This window comes from Eschrichtius robustus, chromosome 10 (assembly GCF_028021215.1).
Source record: "Eschrichtius robustus isolate mEscRob2 chromosome 10, mEscRob2.pri, whole genome shotgun sequence".
Classification (NCBI taxonomy): Eukaryota; Metazoa; Chordata; class Mammalia; order Artiodactyla; family Eschrichtiidae; genus Eschrichtius; species Eschrichtius robustus.
The window spans coordinates 47,169,324-47,190,916 of NC_090833.1; the positions used below are offsets into that span (position 1 = coordinate 47,169,324).

Genomic DNA, 21,593 nt, shown 5'->3' on the forward strand with positions numbered 1-21,593 from the left:
TTTGATTACCGATAAGACTATTTTTCCCATATACTTGTGTGCTAATTGCATTTCCTCTTTGGGAAAATACTATGATAGTAAAGTGTGTCTTCACAAGATAGGAAGGAAAATATTTATCTTATCAAGACAATTTTGAAAGTTTATGGTCATTACAAAAAGTAAAATTCCTGATTTCACCATTCTCAAAGCCTTTTCTTTTGGCCATGCAGCACGGGGGATCTTAGTTCCCCTACCAGGGATCAAACCCGTGCCCCCCTGCAGTGGAAACGCAAAGTCTTAACCACTGGTCCGCCAGGGAAGTCCCTCTCAAAGCCTTTTATTCTCATTTCCCATCACTCTGCCACCCATTACCACTATGTTCCAGGTAAACCAAACAATTTGCAGTTTCTCATATAAGCCATATGTTCTCCATCACTTGACTTTGCACATGCTGTTCCGTTTGAATGTCCTTTATCTTACCTCAGTCAAACACACCACACACACCACACATGCACACAGAGCCTGTGGCCTTTCCCAGGCTCTAGTAGTAGCTTACTGTTACATTTCTCATAATGTCTAACATCCTGCACCATAATCATTAATATTCTTTCTAGACTTTCCCACTAACCTGTGGGTTCTGTGAAGGCAGGGACACCTTATCTTTGATCTCTAGATTCCACATCATTTATCATCATGTCTAGAAGAAAGTAGAAGTTCAGTAAATGGTTCTTTGAATATGAACAGTATTGACTAATAAACACAGTTGCTTTCCTAGTGATAGAACTGAGTGTCATTCCCAGTAATTGCCATGACTTTAAGGGGCAGCATGTTTGAGTGGAAAGAATATAAACTTCAGAGTTGGCCGAACTTAGGTTCAAACTCCCAGCTTCGCTATTCAGAGTCCTTGGAGTAATTACCTAATATTTTTGAGACACAACTGAAACAAATGGTGATCATAAAACATACCTTAATAGGATTATTTGAATATAAATTAGGTAATGAGTATATGAAAGAATGTAGTATATAGTAGTTGCTCAATAAATAACAGACATTTTTCTAGTTACTGCTGTATGTTTCCAATATAGCTTCATTTCATGTATATTTCCATTCCATGTATATTTCCATTATAATAAATATTAACAAATTCAAAGGATTTGACTCTTATGTATGTATTTTTCTTTGAATCATCAAGACTAAGAGACAAGGTCAATTGTACTGTCCATATTCTTGTTGCACAGGCAAGAATATTCCTTTTAAATAAATCTTAGAAAAAAATTATATCAGGAAGAAATAGAAAATATAAACAGACCAATCACACGCACTGAAACTGAGACAGTGATTAAAAATCTTCCAAAAAACAAAAACCTAGGAGCAGATGGCTTCACAGGCGAATTCTATCAAATATTTAGAGAAGAGCTAACACCCATCCTTCTCAAACTCTTCCAAAATATAGCAGAGGGAGGAACACTCCCAAACTCATTCTATGAGGCCACCATCACCTTGACACCAAAACCAGACAAAGATGTCATAAAGAAAGAAAATTACAGGCCAATATCACTTATGAACATAAATGCAAAAATCCTCAACAAAATACTAACAAACAGAATCCAACAGCACATTAAAAGGATCATACATTATGATCAAGTGGAGTTTATCCCAGGAATGCAAGGATTCTTCAATATACGCAAATCAATCAATGTGATACACCATATTAACAAACTGAAGGATAAAAACCGTATGATCATCTCAATAGATGCAGAAAAAGCTTTTGACAAAATTCAACACCCATTTATGATAAAAACCCTCCAGAAAGTAGGCATAGAGGGAACTTACCTCAACATAATAAAGGCCATATATGACAAATCCACAGGCAACATCATTCTCAATGGTGAAAAGCTGAAACCATGTCCACTAAGATCTGGAACAAGAAAAGGTTGCCCACTCTCACCACTATTATTCAACATAGTTTTAGAAGTTTTAGCCACAACAATCAGAGAAGAAAAAGAAATAAAAAGAATCCAAATCGGAAAAGAAGAAGTAAAACTGTCACTGTTTGCAGATGACATGATACTATACATAGAGAATCCAAAAGACTCTACCAGAAAACTACTAGAGCTAATCAATGAATTTGGTAAAGTAGCAGGATACAAAATTAATGCACAGAAATCTCTTGCATTCCTATGCACTAATGATGAAACATCTGAAGGAGAAATTAAGGAAACACTCCCATTTACCATTGAACAAAAAGAATAAAATACCTAGGAAAAAACCTACCTAAGGAGACGAAAGACCTGTATGCAGAAAACTATAAGACACTGATGAAAGAAATTAAAGATGATACAAACAGATGGAGAGATATACCATGTTCTTGGATTGGAAGAATCAACATTGTGAAAATGATTATACTACCCAAAGCAATCTACAGATTCAATGCAATCCCTATCAAACTACCACTGGCATTTTTCACAGAACTAGAACAAAAAATTTCACAATTTGTATGGAAACACAAAAGACCCCAAATAGCCAAAGCAATCTTGAGAAAGAAAAATGGAGCTGGAGGATTAAGGCTCCCTGACTTCAGACTATGCTACAAAGCTACAGTAATCAAGACAGCATGGTACAGGCACAAAAACAGAAATACAGATCAATGGAACAGGATAGAAAGCCCAGAGATAAACCCACGCATATATGGTCACCTTATTTTTGATAAAGGAGGCAAGAGGATACAATGGAGAAAAGACGGCCTCTTCAATAAGTGGTGCTGGGAAAACTGGACAGCTACATGTAAAAGAATGAAATTAGAAAGCTCCCTAACACCATACACAAAAATGAACTCAAAATGGATTAAAGACCTAAAGGTAAGACCAGACACTATAAAACTCTTAGAGGAAAACATAGGCAGAACATTCTATGACATAAATCACAGCAAGATCCTTATTGACCCACCTCCTAGAGAAATGGAAATAAAAACAAAATAAACAAATGGGACCTAATGAAACTTAAAAGCTTTTGCACAGCAAAGGAAAACATAAACAAGATGAAAAGACAACCCTCAGAATGGGAGAAAATATTTGCAAACAAAGCAACTGACAAAGGATTAATCTCCAAAATATACAAGCAGCTCATGCAGCTCCATATGAAAAGAACAAATAACCCAATCCAAAAATGGGCAGAAGACCTACACAGACATTTCTCCAAAGAAGATATACAGATTGACAACAAACACATGAAAGGATGCTCAACATCACAATCATTAGAGAAATGCAAATCAAAACTACAAGGAGATATCACCTCACACCAGTCAGAATGGCCATCATCAAAAAATCTACACACAATAAATGCTGGAGAGGGTGTGGAGAAAAGGGAACCCTCTTGCACTGTTGGTGGGAATGTAAACTGATACAGCCACTATGTTGAACAGTATGGAGGTTCCTTAAAAAATTAAAAATAGAACTACCATACGACCCAGCAATCCCACTACTGGGCATATACCCTGAGAAAACCACAATTCAAAAAGAGTCATGTACCACAATGTTCACTGCAGCTCTATGTACAATAGCCAGGACATGGAAGCAACCGAAGTGTCCATCGACAGATGAATGGATAAAGAAGATGTGGCACATATATACAATGGAATATTACTCTGCCATAAAAAGAAACAAAACTGAGTTATTTGTAGTGAGGTGGATGGACCTAGAGTCTGTCATACAGAGTGAAGTAAGTCAGAAAGAGAAAAGCAAATACCGTATGCTAACACATATATATGGAATCTAAAAAAAAAAAAAAGGTTACGAAGAACCTAGGGGCAGGACAGGAATAAAGACGCAGACGTAGAGAATGGACTTGAGGACATGCGGAGAGGGAAGGGTAAGCTGGGATGAAGTGAGAGAGTGGCATGGACTTATATACACTACCAAATGTAAAATGGATAGCTAGTGGGAAGCAGCCACATAGCACAGGGAGATCAGCTCGGGGGGAGAGGGAGGGTGGGAGGGAGATGCAAGAGGGAGGAGATATGGGGATATGTGTGTATGTATAGCTGATTCACTTTCTTATAAAGCAGAAACTAACACACCATTGTAAAGCAATGATACTCCAATAGAGATGTTTAAAAAAAAAAGAATTAGCTATAACCACAGTTGAGAAAAGAAAGCCTGTATTTTCCAAAGGCAAGAGAATAAAGTACTCTGTAAAATATCACATGATCTAATCATCTGCTGCATAATTTTTTTTGTTGTTTGCTCCACTAATACTGCTGAAGGTATTTGGGGACCTGAAATTACTATAAATAAAAGTACTGCTATCCCTGATGGCAAAAGAAAAGAACTTTTGGAACATGCTCTACTTTTCATTGCCAAAATTATATTCTCTTGGGCCACACTAAAGAAGTACGTGAAATCTTCCCAGTTGAAAATCAGATTTAAACCAGTGGTACGTTCAGCCCCAGCGCGTGCACACATGCTCGCGTGCACACAAACACGCACACATACCAGAAGTTCTCTGAAGCTCAGCTTCTGTTTATCGCACAGCCAAGATTCGTACGTGCCTTCTGTGTGCCTTCCTTGAGGCTAAAAGGCATTTACATCCATCTGCCAACCAGATGAACCCAGGGAAAAAGTCACAAAGTCTACACAAATGAGGATGACACAAGTATTTGTGCAGAATAAATTTGCCAAGAATTTTTTCCCTCTACCCTTATCCCATACCCCATGCAAGCTGTTTTTAAGTCCCACATACTGCAGTTTCCCTTCTGCTGACAGCTCAAATCATCTCCTCCAGGACTTTGTGTTCTCAGGCCTCATTCCAGGCAATTCTCCATGATTAAATGTAGAATGTGTAGCCCCTAGTATGGTGCTAAGCACAACAAAACGTGCTCAATGCACAAGCGTTCGTTTCTAACTTTTCAAACCCCTCTGAGCACTCACAGAATTATCCTCCACACCTTTCCACACAGGGTCAAAGTTATTGCCCCAGGCAGGGCTTCTCAAATGTTGAGAAATGCCCACAGAATTTCCATTTTAGAGGCTTCTAATATCTTAAAATATGAAAAAATGCCAAAACCAGATGTTTAAAGATAATAGTACCTTTTAAACTTTTACACCTAACAAAAGAATGTTTTAAAATATAATATACTCGATGGTGATATTTACAAGGTAACTATAGACTCTATAAAAAAATGTTACAGCCAGTATAGCCCAGGAATGCAACAGGAGTCAAACATGCATGCTATTCCTCACCTTCCAAGTCTGTTCATCGTGTTTTGTTTATGTGTAAAGGCTCATTGGGAAGTGACATTTGAAATATAAATTTCAAGTCCTTTGAAACGTAAACTCTTCATTCAAAAAGCCTTACTCCCATCCTCATCATAGTGCTTAACCTCCACGCATCTTTGGCAAGGAAACCACAAGCAAATAATGAAAGAGTTAGGGATAAGATTTGCCCTGAAAAGAAGGGGGAAAGAGAGACTTAGAGGAGCCAAATGCAGCCATTATGTCCAGATCTACTTACAGGTTGAATTGAAAAGAATTTCTTTCCACAACCCCCTGGCAACTCATTCCCTGTTGCCAAGGAGGCCTTGACCTCCCCCTTGGATAAGCAGAGCCCCACACCAGCCTCCCAAGAGAGTGAACTGTCATGGGAGCTCTGACAATCAGGCCAATGAATTATCAGGCTATGACTAGAATAATTTTCCCTAGACTTTTCTGGTGAAAGTAAGCTATTCCTCCTGCAGAGATCCTTCAGGAGTTTATAACTTGTAAACTGAGATTGTTTTTCTGAAGTAATTACAAGGCACCAATGAACACTGAACACTGAGTACTATTTTAAATGATGAGCTATTTTACTTTCAAGAGAAATAAACAATGAGAGATTTAAAGTGATTATAATGACAGACAAACACACAGAGTAATGCATTTATAACTGGAAACTGCAGGTTAAAGTATGACACTAAATATATACCAGGACATGATATACCCATGCTTTTGTGGAATTGTAAGGTTCATGACATGATGTGATTGTTTTATGGGTTACTGAATTGTAGAAAAAATTATATACAGACGAACAGTATGCAGAAAGTCAGCATGATGCAGTAAAACAGCATGGGATTTGGTGTCCTTCTCATCTTCTCCTCTCTCCTTATCTCTGCAATCTGGCATCTGCCCCCATCACTGCCTAGCCCCTAGTTTCCCTGAAACTACTTTTACCAACAAGGTAAACTCACTGTTGCTCAATCCAAAGAACACTTTTCAGTCTTTGTCTTACTTGATCTCCCTCTACAGTATTTGACTCTGTGGAAAATGCCCTCTTTCTTCATACTCTCATTCTTGACTTCCTTAACATTCAGCTCTCTTGGATGTCATCTGATAACTCCTTCTCAGTCTCCTTGCAAATTCTTCTTTCGTCTTGATCGCTTCAGTGTTATTGCTAAAGGTGCCACTGTGGGTTCTCTTTTTTCTTCTCAATGTACATTATCTCCCTGATGACTTCATCTATGACTTCAAGTGCTTTCTCCTTGCTAAAGGACTTCCTGATCTGTACCACCATGTCTGATCTCTCTCCTGAGCTCCAGAACTATAGAGCTAACTGCCTATCAGACATTGTATCAGTTATCTATTACTGTAAAACAAACCACCCCCAAATAGTAACTCAAATCAATGGTAATTATTTATTTTACTCACAAGTCTGGAGGTCAGCTTGGCTCAGCTGGTAGTTCTGACTGCAGGCAGGTCCCTCACGTAGTTGTGGTCAGACAATGGTTGGGGCTGACAGCATCTCAAAGTCTTCTTCATTCAATTGTCTGTTACCCAGGATGGAAGCCTTCAATAGCTGGAGACTTGAACTCTGGGGCATCTCTCTCTATATGTAAGTATGTGGTCACTCCATGTGGTGGCCCCAGGGCAGGCAGACTTCTTACATGATAGCTGAAAGCTCTGAAAAAGAACCCATGTTCAGAACCGATCTAACATTCAGAGCAAGGCCATGTTAGTCTCCTATTGGACACAAACAATCTCACAGAATACCAACCTTAGACAAGGTTACTCTGGGATCATGACAGGATGAAATAAATAAAGGCCTCTTCATAACTTTGTGTAAGTACAGACAAAAGACACATCACTATGGCAACTGCAAAATGTCCAACCATAGAATTACCCCCACATTCTGACAACACACAGTCTAGACCAAATTTCTTTCTTAAACCTTCCCCCAAATCACCCAACCAAATCCCAAATCCTATAATGAGTTCTTTCTAACACATTCCTACTGAAACATCCTGTGGTTTCCCGTGATATGCATTCTCCCTTTCTACAAAGTAACAAATGCAACTTGTTTAGCTACAACTGTGTTCCTGGTGGGCTTTGACTGAAGGGCACTGACAGCTCCCAATATTATTCCATTTTATGGATGTATCCTCGTTTATTTAACTAATCCTTTATTGTTGAGCTTTTAACTTCTATGTCAGTCAAGGTCCAGTTGGGAGACAGAAACCACAACAGTTATTTGAACAGGGAAAAATTAATACCCCCAAAAAAAAAACTACTAAAAGAGGTAAGACTGGCCTCTAAGGGGGCTCTAACTTTAAATTACCTGCTCTTTTAATTTGTGATAGTTGGACCTCTTAAAGCCCACTTTTACCTCTTTTAGTAGTTATTTTGGGGGGGTATTAATTTTTCCCTGTTCAAATAACTGTTGTGGTGTCTGTCTCCCAACTGGACCTTGACTGATATAGAACTTAAAAGCTCAACAATAAAGGATTAGTGAAATAAACGAGGATACATCCATAAAATGGAATAATATTGGGAGCTGTCAGTGCCCTTCAATCAAAGCCCACCAGGAACAAAATAAAGGAAAATAATAAAATAAACAAAATAAAAACAAAAATAAAGAAATGGGACATAATTAAACTCAAAAGCTTTTGCAGAGCAAAGGAAACCATAAACAAAACAAAAAGACAACCCACAGAATGGGAGAAAATATTTGCAAACGTCGTAACCTACAAGGGATTAGTCTTCAAAATTTACAAACAGCTCATGCAGCTCAATATCAAAAAAAAAAAAAACAACCCAATCAAAAAATGGGCAGAAGACATTAAATAGACATTTCTCCAGAGAAGACATACAGATGGCCAAGAGGCACATGAAAAGATGTTCAACATTGCTAATTATTAGAGAAATGCAAATCAAAACTATAATGAGATATCACCTCATACCAGTCAGAATGGCCATCATTAAAAAAATCTACAAACAATAAATGCTGGAGAGGGTGTGAAGAAAAGGGAACCCTCCTACACTGTTGGTGGGAATGTAAATTGGTACAGTTACTATGGAGAACAGTATGGAGGCTCCTTAAGCAACTAAAAATAGAGCGACCATATGATCTAGCAATCCCACTCCTGGGCATATATCCAGAAAAAAACATGGTTCAAAAGGATACATGCACCCCAATGTTCATTGCAGCACTGTTTACAATAGCCAAGACATGGAAACAACCTAAGTGTCCATCGACAGATGAATGGATAAAGAAGATGTGGTACATATATGCAAAGGAATATCACTCAGCCATTAAAAAGAATGAAATAGTGCCATTTGCAGCAACATGGATAGACCTGGAGATTATCATACTAAGTGAAGTAAGTCAGAGAAAAACAAATATCATATGATATCACTTATATGCAGAATCTAAAAAAAAGATACAAATGAACTTATTTATAAAACAGAAACAGACTCACAGACTTAGAGAACAACTTACGGTTACGGGGGGGGGGGAAGGGTTGAAGGGAGGGATAGATTGGGAGTTTGGGATTGACAAGTACACACTGCTATATTTAAAACAGATTACCAACAGGACCTACTGTATAGCACAGGGAACGCTCTTAATATCCTGTAATAACCTAAATGGGAAAAGAATTTGAAAAAGAATAGATACATGTATATGTATAACTGAATCACTTTGCTGTACACCTGAAACTAACACGACATTGTTAATCAACTATGCTCCAATTAAAAAAAAAAAAGCAGGTACTACCTCTAGCCTGAGGAATAGGGACAATAAAGGACTAGGAGAAGCCCTCTGGGCCCCAAGGCTGAGATTCAAACCTCTTCAAAGAGGGAGTCGCTACCACAGGTAGCCTGCAGTGGCAAAAAAAAGAAAAACTTGGCTGAGGGCACAGGCTGGCACTGATCTGTAAAAACAGTTCATCACTGCTGCTGGGTGTGGATAGGCAGGAGCTGGTAGGCAGGAGCTGGTCTGCAGGAGTGACCTGCCTTTGCTGGTTGGTGTGGGCGGGCCAGAGTGTGTCTGTTGAAGTGGCCAGCATTGCTTGTGGGTGCAGACAGCTGAAGCTGCTCTCAAGTGGCTGCAGATAGGCAGAGATGGCCTGAGGGTGCAGCTCAAGCTCCTGCTTATGGCTGTGGGGCTCAGAATGTATACGGAGGGCTGGAACCTGGAAGAGAAGTGTTTTCTTGCAACTACTGCACCCAGTGCCCTCTACTGATGAAATGAATATCCCGCCAGCTGGCAAAAGAAATGTTTATAGGACTTAGCTAGAGTAACACAAAGGAAGACAAAGAAGGGTGAATTTGGAGCTCAGAGACAATAAACTGGTAACTGGCACCTTGTAAGTTTTCACTCTTGTAACTATTATCAACATTCACATAAATCTTTATGGATATCTTATTATTTTCCTTAGGATAAATTACTGAGTCCAAAGACTCAAACATTTAAACAACTTTGGATATATAATAATAATAATAATAAAACTTTTCCATAAAGCTGTGCAAATTTATGTTCATTCCAGCAGAATATGAATATATGAAGAACAAGCACACTCTGGGCAGTTCTAGGAGGTTGATGTGTTGGAACAAATCCTTACACAGTGAGTGATCTTAGCTGACTGCCCAGTTTAGCCAGCTCCTGTTCTCCACTCATTTTTTTGTGGAGTCTTTCTCTAAGGTGATTTTGTGGGTTTTTTGTTTGTTTGTTAAAATAGCTAGCAAAGCAGAGATAAAACTAAGATTCTAAAGTTGGAAAAAAATTTTTAATGAAACATGAGACTATCCACAAATGACATCTGATTCTTGAAAAAAATGTGATTCAGGAAAGCCAAGGTCCATGTCCACATTTTGAAATTGAGGGCTTGGGACATATTTAGGATGTCTCCTCACTAATGTCAAGGTTCTCATACACTAACTTGCAGGTTTGTTATGAGGATCAGTAATGACATATATAAAACACCCAGGAGGAGTCAATACATAGTAGCTTTATTTCCCGAGAGCATTGCTGTTAAACTGCTAAGAATCCAAGTGTATATATTTTCCATATATATGCCAAAGTTGTTTTCATTAACGATGTAAGTACAACTCCTCATTCCCGAGCTATAAATGTGCTACAATAAAGTTATGCCCTGATGACTATTAATTACAGATTTGATGGTATTTCTTTCCAGCTTCTTAACAAATACCATTTGTCTTTAACTGCATTCATTGCAATAAAATCTCAATGCAATGATCGAAAGTGGAAGGGAATCAGATATTACATGTTCTTTGCATTTGTCTTTGTTCCCAATGCACTTAATTTTTATTACCATTTGGGCACTTATCCTGCCTATGCTGTGACAGGCAGGGATACTCACCACTATACTAATGAGGAAAATGACTATCTTGCCTACGTTGTAATAAACCATTTACATGCGTCTTCATTTTAAGAAGACTCCGTGAAGCAAAAGCCCATTTGGAGTAATTATCAGTATTTCTAGCATTGTGCTTTATATGTGTAAGTTCCTTAAATATCGGGGGTGCAAACACAAATGCTTTCATGGACCAGGTATGTTATCATAAATAAATGAAACTGGAATAATTTAAAATAGTAGGGATCCATGGGGGACATACAAAATTGGAGAAAGCTTACCCCATCTAAAGACATTTATACAAAATAAAATAAATTAAATTAAATGATAAAATAAAACAAAAGATACTAGGGGAAAAAATCTACAACCTGCATTAGACTGTTAGCCCACTTATGACTTCCGTATGAATCTTGGGTAAACTGAATTAGATGCTGAAGTAGTGCTAAGAAAGAACTAAAACTGGGTTCACCAAAGAAAATCAGGACTCATTTCTGAGCCCGAAGTCCCACTGATTCTAGCTCAGTCCCTGGAGCTCCTCACTCTCTAACTCCCTTTGGCTTCCATGATGCCAGCACCTCCCCATTCTTCCCCAGATCATTCCCCCCCGTGCACTGCATTTGAGGCGTTAATTTTTTTTTTTTACTGTAAAACTCACTAACATAAAATACACTGTTTTAACCATTAAAAAGTGTAAAATTTATGGCATTTAGTACATTCAAATGCTTTGCAACCATCACCACTATCTAGTTTCAAAACATTTTCATCATCCCAAAAAGAGACCCTACCATTAAACAGTCACTCCCCATGTCACTCTCCCCCAGTGCCTGGCAACCACTGGTTTCTTTCTGTGAGAACTTTGTTTTTGTTTTTTATTGCATCCTCAGTTCAGCCAACATCCAAAGGAAATTAGATCAGAACTCAAGTCTGATAAGATGAGAAAACAGAGCACTGAGTTGGGGCACAAAAAAAGCTCTCCAGTTGTGCTTTCTGGATTCAAAGTTAGGATAGGAGGGAACACTAGTGATAAGCCCCTTTGCTCTCCTCAGTCTGGCTAAAGAGTCCATCAACTCACTCCAGAATAAAAAGATATGACAGGTCTCCTATTCTTTCAGTTTTTAACTGCAGTTTCACTTTCTTCTATCTAGTTTTTTAATTCTTTTTAACACAAATATGTTCTAACTTGCAACTTATTGAAATACAATTAATTTGAAGATTGAAGTTTGAGGTAATTTCCCTACTGAAGTTTTTTTCCTGTTCTCCCTTGGTCATTTCTCTTCTTTTTCCCTAAATTGTGGCTGATTATATATTCTGTTGCCCCTCCAAATGCTATTGCTTTATGCTTTGAGTCAGCTGAAAATGAGTTTACTATGCCTGGTATAAACACTTGCACAATCTCTCTTGTATCAAAGTGCTTTCCTTGGCTGAATCGGGATTGTCAATTGATGGTGTCAGTCTCCTTGGAACCATGTGAGGCACTCTGGATTGGGAGGAGTCCCCTCCGAGGCTGAATCTCTCTAAATGGTGAATTGCCAGCTAGTTATACCAATACATCGAAATACCTCTTGAGGTGCAACGTAATCACTATAAATCTACACTGACCAGATCTTGGGATTCTTGGAGGTCAATCTTTTAGTCACTTATTCATCAGTCCATGATAAATTCACTTGTACCAAATTTGGCCATTTTTCTTTCTTTTTTTTTTTTTAACACCTTTATTGGAGTATAATTGCTTTACAATGATGTGTTAGTTTCTGCTTTATAATGAAGTGAATCAGCTATACATATACATATATCCCCATATCTCCTCCCTCTTACGTCTCCCTCCCATCCTCCCTATCCACCCCTCTAAGTGGTCACAGAGCATCGCGCTGATCTCCCTGTGCTATATGGCTGCTTCCCACTAGCTATCTATTTTACATTTGGTAGTATATATATGTCCATGCAACTCTCTCACTTCATCCCAGCTTACCCTTCCCCCTCCCCGTGTTCTCAAGTCCATTCTCTACGTCTGCATCTTTATTCCTGTCCTGCCCCTAGGTTCTTCATAACCTTTTTTTTTTTTAGATTCCATATATATGTGTTAGCACATGGTATTTGTTTTTCTATTTCTGACTTACTTCACTCTGTATGACAGACTCTAGGTCCATCCACCTCACTACAAATAACTCAATTTCGTTTCTTTATATGGCTGAGTAATATTCCATTGTATATATGTGCCACATCTTCTTTATCCATTCATCTGTCGATGGACACTTAGGTTGCTTCCATGTCCTGGCTATTGTAAACAGAGCTGCAATGAACTTTGTGGTAGATCACTCTTTTTGAATTACGGCTTTCTAAGGGCATATGCCCAGTAGTGGGATTGCTGGGTCGTATGGTAGTTCTATTTTTAGTTTTTTAAGGAACCTCCATACTGTTCAACATAGTGGCTGTATCAATTTACATTCCCACCAACAGTGCAAGAGGGTTCCCTTTTCTCCACACCCTCTCCAGCATTTATTGTTTGTAGATTTTTGGATGATGGTCATTCTGACTGGTGCGAGGTGTTACCTCATTGTAGTTTTGATTTGCATTTCTCTAATGATTAGTGATGTTGAGCATCCTTTCATCTGTTTGTTGGCAATCTGTATATCTTCTTTGGAGAAATGTCTATTTAGGTCTTCTGCCCATTTTTGGATTGGGTTGTTTGTTTTTGTGAGATGGAGCTGCATGAGCTGCTTGTAAATTTTGGAGATTAATCCTTTGTCAGTTGCTTTGTTTGGAAATATTTTCTCCCATTCTGAGGGTTGTCTTTTCATCTTGTTTATGTTTTCCTTTGCTGTGCAAAAGCTTTTAAGTTTCATTAGGTCCCATTTGTTTATTTTTGTTTTTATTTCCATTTCTCTAGGAGGTGGGTCAAAAAGGATCTTGCTGTGATTTATGTCATAGAATGTTCTGCCTATGTTTTCCTCTAAGAGTTTTATAGTGTCTGGTCTTACCTTTAGGTCTTTAATCCATTCTGAGTTTATTTTTGTGTATGGTGTTAGGGAGCGTTCTACTTTCAATCTTTTACATGCAGCTGTCCAGTTTTCCCAGCACCACTTACTGAAGAGGTCGTCTTTTCTCCATTGTATACGCTTGCCTCCAATATCAAAAATAAGGTGACCATATATGCGTGGGTTTATCACTGGGCTTTCTATCCTGTTCCATTGATCTGTATTTCTGTTTTTGTGCCCGTACCGTACTGTCTTGATTACTGTAGCTTTGTAGTATAGTCTGAAGTCAGGGAGTCTGATTCCTCCAGCTCCGTTTTTCTTTCTCAAGATTGCTTTGGCTATTCGGGTTCTCTTGTGTTTCCATACAATTTGTGAAATTTTTTGTTCTAGTTCTGTGAAAAATGCCAGTGGTAGTTTGATAGGGATTGCATTGAATCTGTAGATTGCTTTGGGTAGTATATTCATTTTCACAATGTTGATTCTTCCAATCCAAGAACATGGTATATCTCTCCATCTGTTTGTATCATCTTTAATTTCTTTCATCAGTGTCTTATAGTTTTCTGCATACAGGTCTTTCGTCTCTTTAGGTAGGTTTTTTCCTAGGTATTTTATTCTTTTTGTTCAGTGGTAAATGGGAGTGTTTCCTTAATTTCTCTTTCAGATGTTTCATCATTAGTGCATAGGAATACAAGAGATTTCTGTGCATTAATTTTGCATCCTGCTACTTTACCAAATTCATTGATTAGCCATAATAGTTTTCTGGTAGCATCTTTAGAATTCTCTATGTGTAGTACCATGTCATCTGCAAACAGTGACAGCTTTACTTCTTTTCCAATTTGGATTCCTTTTATTTCTTTGTCTTCTCTGATTGCTGTGGCTAAAACTTCCAAACTATGTTGAATAATAGAGGTGAGAGTGGGCAACCTTGTCTTGTTCCTGATCTTAGTGGAAATTATTTCAGGCTTTCACCATTGAGCACGATGTTGGCTGTGGGTTTGTCATATATGGCCTTTATTATGTTGAGGTAATTTCCCTCTACGCCTACGTTCTGGAGGGTTTTTATCATAAATGGGTGTTGAATTTTGTCAAAAGCTTTTTCTGCATCTACTGAGATGATCATATGGTTTTTCTCCTTCAATTTGTTAATTTGGTGTTATCACATTGATTGATTTGAGTATATTGAAGAATCCTTGCATTCCTGGGATAAACCCCACTTGATCATGGTGCATGATCCTTTTAATGTGCTGTTGGATTCTGTTTGCTAGTATTTTGTTGAGGATTTTTGCATTTATGTTCATCAGTGATATTGGCCTGTAGTTTTCTTTCTTTCTGACACCTTTGTCTGGTTTTGGTATCAGGGTGATGGTGGCCTCATAGAATGAGTTTGGGAGTGTTCCTCCCTCTGCTATATTTTGGAAGAGTTTGAGAAGGATAGATATTAGCTCTTCTCGAAATGTTTGACAGAATTTGCCTGTGAAGCCATCTGGTCCTGGGCTTTTGTTTGTCGCAAGATTTTTAATCACAGTTTCAATTTCAGTGCTTGTGATTGGTCTGTTTATATTTTCTACTTCTTCCTGGTTCAGTCTTGGAAGGTTGTGCTTTTCCAAGAATTTGTCCTTTTCTTTCAGGTTGTCCATTTTATTGGCATATAGTTGCTTGTAGTAGTCTCTCATGATCCATTGTATTTCTGCAGTGTCATTTGTTACTTCTGCTTTTTCATTTCTAATTCTGTTGATTTGAGTCTTCTCCCTTTTTTTCTTGATGAGTCTGGCTAATGGTTTATCAATTTTGTTTATCTTCTCAAAGAACCAGCTTTTAGTTTTATTGATCTTTGCCATTGTTTCCTTCATTTCTTTTTCATTTATTTCTGATCTGATCTTTATGATTTCTTTCCTTCTGCTAACTTCCGGGTTTTTTCATCCTTCTTTCTCTAATTGCTTTAGGTGTAAGGTGAGGTTGTTTATTTGAGATGTTTCTTGTTTCTTGAGGTAGGATTGTATTGCTATAAACTTCCCTCTTAGAACCGCTTTTGCTGCATCCCATAGGTTTTTGGTCATCGTGTTTTCATTGTCATTTGTTTCTAGGTATTTTTTGATTTCCTCTTTGATTTCTTCAGTGATCTCTTGGTTACTTAGTAGTGTATTAGCCTCCATGTGTTTGTATATTTTACAGATTTTTTTCCTGTAATTGATATCTAGTCTCATAGGATTGCAGTCGGAAAAGATACGTGATACAATTTCAATTTTCTTAAATTTACCAAGGCTTGATTTGTGACCCAAGATATGATCTATCTTGAAGAATGTTCCATGAGCACTTGAGAAGAAAGTATAATCTGTTGTTTTTTGGATGGAATGTCCTAAAAATATCAATTAAGTCCATCTTGTGTAATGTATCATTTAAAGCTTGTGTTTCCTTATTTATTTTCATTTTGGATGATCTGTCCATTGGTGAAAGTGGGGTGTTAAAGTCCCCTACTATGATTGTGTTACTGTCGATTTCCCCTTTTATGGCTGTTAGCATTTGCCTTATGTATTGAGGTGCTCCTATGTTGGGTGCATAAGTATTTACAATTGTTATATCTTCTTCTTGGATTGATCCCTTGATCATTATGTAGTGTCCTTCTTTGCTTCTTGTAAATAGTCTTTATTTTAAAGTCTATCTTGTCTGATGTGAGAATTGCTACTCCAGCTTTCTTTTGATTTCCATTTGCATGGAATATCTTTTTCCATCCCCTCACTTTCAGTCTGTATGTGTTCCTAGGTCTGAAATGGGTCTCTTGTAGACAGCATATATACGGGTCTTGTTTTTGTATCCATTCAGCCAGTCTATGTCTTCTGGTTGGAGCATTTAATCCATTTACATTTAAGGTAATTATCGATACATATGTTCCTATTACAATTTTCTTAATTGTTTTGGGTTTGTTATTGTAGGTCTTTTCCTTCTCTTGTGTTTCCCGCCTAGAGAAGTTCCTTTAGCATTTGTTGTAAAGCTGGTTTGGTGGTGCTGAATTCCCTTAACTTTTGCTTGTTTGTATAGGTTTTAATTTCTCTGTCAAATCTGAATAAGATCCTTGCTGGGTAGAGTAATCTTGGTTGTAGGTTTTCCCTTTCATCACTTTAAATATGTCCTGCCACTCCCTTCTGGCTTATAGAGTTTCTGCTGAAAGATCAGCTGTTAACCTTATGGAGATTCCCTTGTGTGTTATTTGTTGTTTTTCCCTTGCTGCTTTTAATATTTTTTCCTTGTATTTAATTTTTGACCGTTTGATTAGTATGTGTCTTGGCATGTTTCTCCTTGGATTTATCCTGTATAGGACTCTCTGCGCTTCCTGGACTTCATTGACTATTTCCTTTCTCATATTAGGGAAGTTTTCACCTATAATCTCTTCAGATATTTTCTCAGTCCCTTTCTTTTTCTCTTCTTCTTCTGGGACCCCTATTAATTTGAATGTTGGTGTGTTTAATGTTGTCCCAGAGGTCTCTGAGACTGTCTTCAATTCTTTTCATTCTTTTTTTTTTTTTTTTTGTAATTACGAACACTTTTTTAATGACAACAGATGGTAAATTTATACAAGTTACAGGTTAGAATATAATGAATACAAAATCCAACCAGATAACAGTTAGAAAAACATCACTCACAAAAGTAAATCTGATTCAAGTGGGTAGAGAACTCAAGCCCCCCATTTTGATAATTACACGCAGCTTTCAAGGTAGCGCATCTAAAATCTGCCCCTTGTCAGGGCGCTATTCAAGACTACAGCATATTCAGTGACTCTAGCGACTTCAAAGATTCTAACACTTTTAGCATCAAGGTCAAGAGAAATCTTGTAACAGGTTCACTATGCAAAAAAAACAAGAAAATGTGAACGTTGTCTGCAAACTGTAAGGTGCTGTGCAGATGTTAGCTATGGCTATTATTACTGTTCAGTGAGATTTCACTGAACTTGAGAAAAAGGAAGACTAGTCTGTAACTGACAAATATGACCTATAGAACATCTTCAAAGGAACACAGATATTACTTTCAAGCACACGTAGCAACAAAACAGGCAAGGAAAGTGTGGCCAGGAGTGATAGTAAGTTGAGGAATTCCAGAGTACTTTAATGAATATATAAAGGCTTAATCTGTTCACAGGTTACGTGTAATATTTATCGTTAGGTTCCCAAAGTCCCTGAAAATAATTTATTTTCTCAGGTGACCCTTCCCCCTACAAAAAGGAAAAAGAAATCTTGTCAAGTTGTGAGTGTGCTGCTTCAGGCCAGCTCTTGCAAACACTATCTTAAATGGACGAGCAGAGGCTGCGTGAATCAACTTGTACCATAGGCAAACCATTTATGAAATGGCCTACCAACAATCTACAACTTCACTTGAGCATAAATAAAACAATAAACATGAACTTGTCTGGAGACAAGAAATATACACTAGATACATTTAAAACAGGATATAAATTCTTTGTCTCATGTACCTCCAGCTTTCATCTTTCCTTGGGTACACCCTATCTGTTTAACTGTTTTTACTGGTCTCCTTGGGTACTCTAGCTGTATATATAAAATTTATACGAAAACAGAAAATAAACACCAAACAAGTTAAGCAGTTGCTTTTTGGGCAAAGCTGATGAGATCTTTATGATGAAAATAATCTTATAGTATATTTCTGTTCGATTCCCATGAAACGCAGGTTGGGTTTTTTTTTTCTTTTTTATGGAGGGTTTAAATTTCTTCAGCAATTCAAAACTGAATTCTGCTGTCACATGTAAAATGGTATCCACTTGAAGAGCTAATGACATCAGATGCATTCTACAGCAGACTTTTCATTTTTTAGCACAATGAGAATAAAGATTATATTCTGGGGGGCAAAATGGGAGGTGAGGTGAAGAAGGTCATGTGTTAAATCAGTAGCCCGTACTGACACTTCAAGTTACACTCCCTAATTGAGGTTATTCTTACAATCAGTTTTCAAACAATAGTGAACATATTCCTACCTTATAACATTTATATAAGGGCTCAGTTGTAGCTTTCCTTTCTATACAACCTGAAGTATATACATTATACAAGAGGAAATCACTGAGACATCTTGAAAAATAAATCTATTTGTCAAATACCATGTTATTTCAACAGCAGCAAACTACTCAGTTAACAGTTAAAACCCTAAGAAAATATTAACTGGTGTGAAAACAAGTCTATATTGTAATAACCCCAAACATCAACCTTAGCATCCGATTCTAACTTTCAAATGCTGGGTACCTTTTCCAAGAGGAAATCACATCTGTTTTTGCATGAATCCCCGATTTAAATACTTGCAGAAACACACCCATGTTATCTACTCAGCAAATGTCTGAAATCAAAGAAAACAATCCAACACTGGACATTAACGTTTTACAAATAGCATAAGACCCCAAAAGTACAAGAAAAACCTTGACATTATAGAAAAAGAAATTAGGTGGACAAATTCTAAGTACAAGGCATCTAAAGAGGGGACCATCTAGAAATCTATCATACAGTACACTAGACTCAATCTGGAGTATCCTACAATTTCATATTAAATTTGTACAATTTTATACCAAAACTGTAGTCTTTTTAAGAAAACATTTTACATTTAGAATAACTACTTAAGACATTTAAACTGTAGATAACATTTAACTATAAGCAAGAATAAAAAATAGTCCTACAATAATCATCTTTTATTTCTTCTCAATAATTAAATAAACACAAATGCCTTCTCTGCTTTTATGCCTAACTACCTCTCTACTCCTTTAGTCTCATTCCACAACATCAAAAGTAGGGGTGAACAAACAAAATCAGTAATGGCAAACACTCACAGCAAGGGCCATTGTATTAGGGATTATCAATGACAGGAAATTTGTACAATGAGATATCTAGTTAAAAGAGTAACCTACTAGAGAATGGACCCGAGGATACGGGGAGGGGGAAGGGCAAGCTGGGACAAAGCGAGACAGTGGCATGGACACACACACACTACCAAACGCAAAATAGATAGCTAGCGGGAAGCAGCCACACAGCACAGGGAGATCAGCTCGGCGCCCTATGACCACCCAGAGGGGTGGGTCATTCTTTTTTCTTTATTCCGCTCTGTGGTAGTTATTTCCAATATTTTATCTTCCAGGTCACTTATCCGTTCTTTTGCCTCAGTTATTCTGCTATTGATTCCTTCTAGAGAATTTTTAATTTCATTTATTGTGTTGTTCATCATTGTTTGCTCTTTAGTTCTTCTAGGTCCCTGTCAAACATTTCTTGTATTTTCTCCATTCTATTTCCAAGATTTTGGGTCATCTTTACTGTCATTACTCTGAATGATTTTTCTGGTAGACTGCCTATTTCCTCTTCATTCGTTTGGTCTGGTGGGTTTTTACCTTGCTCCTTCATCTGCTGTGTGTTTCTCTGTCATCTCATTTTGCTCAACTTACTGTGTTTGGGGCCTCCTTCTCGCAGGTTGCAGGTTTGTAGTTCTCGTTGGTTTTGGTGTCTGCCCCCCAGTAGCTAAGGTTGGTTCAGTGGGTTGTGTAGGCTTCCTGGTAGAGGGGACTGGTGCCCGTGTTCTAGTGGATGAGACTGGATCTTGTCTTTCTGGTGAGCAGGACTGCGTCCGGTGGTGTGTTTTGGGGTGTCTGTGACCTTATTATGATTTTAGGCAGCCTGTCTGCTAATGGGTGGGGTTGTGTTCCTGTCTTGCTAGTTGTTTGGCATAGGGTGTCCAGCACTGTAGCTTGCTGGTCGTCGAGTGGAGCTTGGTCTTAGTGTTGAGATGGAGATCTCTGGGCGACCTTTCACCATTTGATATTATGTGAGCCGGGAGGTCTCTGGTGGACCAATGTCCTGAACTCGGCTCTCCCACCTCAGAGGCACAGGCCTGACACTCGGCCAGAACACCAAGACCCTGTCAGCCACACAGCTCTTCTTTAGGGCTTAGTCTAGTTTTGTTTGCCTGTAGTGGGCTGTGTGCAGAAGCCTCGCACCTAACACATGGGATTAGTGTTCCCAGCGAAGAACCGCTGCAAGCAACACGAAGCGCTGCCCAGGACACCTCAATTCCTACCTTTGTTTTTAATCTCACTAGAGATGTGCACTCAAATAACCATGATTTAAAATCACTTGAGGGGCTTCCCTGGTGGCGCAGTGGTTGAGAATCTGCCTGCCAATGCAGGGGACACAGGTTCGAGCCCTGGTCTGGGAAGATCCCACATGCCACGGAGCAACTAGGCCCGTGAGCCACAACTACTGAGCCTGCACGTCTGGAGCCTGTGCTCCACAACAAGAGAGGCCGCGACAGTGAGAGGCACGCGCACCGCGATGAAGAGTGGCCCCCGCTCGCCGCAACTAGAGAAAGCCCTCGCACGGAAACAAAGACCCAACACAGCCAAAAATAAATAAATAAATAAAGTTTTTAAAAAAATCACTTGAAATCATTTACTTGTGTAGTTTTGCCACCAACTCGATTCACCGTTAATATGTTTATTTTTACTTTCTTTTAAGAAATTGTTCCTTTTTATTTTGCCTTTTTTCTAATTATAGAAAATATTAACTTGGTTCCAAAGTCATATCTACTAGCAAGCTATACCCAGAGGAGTCTCACTTGTTCTATCCCCATCCTTTTCATCATTTTCATCTCCATTCAGATATATGTATAACGTGAGAGAGAGAGAGAGAGAGAGAGAGAGATTTTAAGGAATTGGCTCACAAAATTGTGGAGAGTGACAAGTCTAAACTTTGCAGGGAAAGTCACCAAGCTGGAAATTCAGGTTAAGAGTTGATTTTGCAGCCTTGAGGTCAAATTCCTTCTTCTTTGGGAACTCTCAGTCTTTGCTTTTAAGGCCTTCAACTGATGGAATGAGGTCCACCCACATTAGAAGGGTAATCTACCTTACTCAAAGTCTATTGACTTAAATGTTACTCACACATAAAAAATACCTCCATAGCAACATTTAGACCAGTTTGACCAAACAACTGGGCACCACAGCCTAGCCAAGATGACACAAAATTAACCATCACCTTACACATATATAT

The 21,593-nt window shown here is 38.2% G+C and overlaps 1 protein-coding gene across 4 annotated transcripts in view; it reads right to left on the reverse strand.

The window, feature by feature from the left end:
- The window catches only part of TMC1 (transmembrane channel like 1), a 374,801-nt gene that overhangs the window by 147,277 nt on the left and 205,931 nt on the right, over positions 1-21,593 (reverse strand). For all 4 annotated transcript variants that reach the window (XM_068553355.1, XM_068553357.1, XM_068553356.1 and 1 more), the window contains one exon: positions 6,657-6,908. The gene's annotated coding sequence lies outside the window, so the exon portion shown is untranslated. The remainder of the gene's footprint in view (positions 1-6,656; positions 6,909-21,593) is intronic.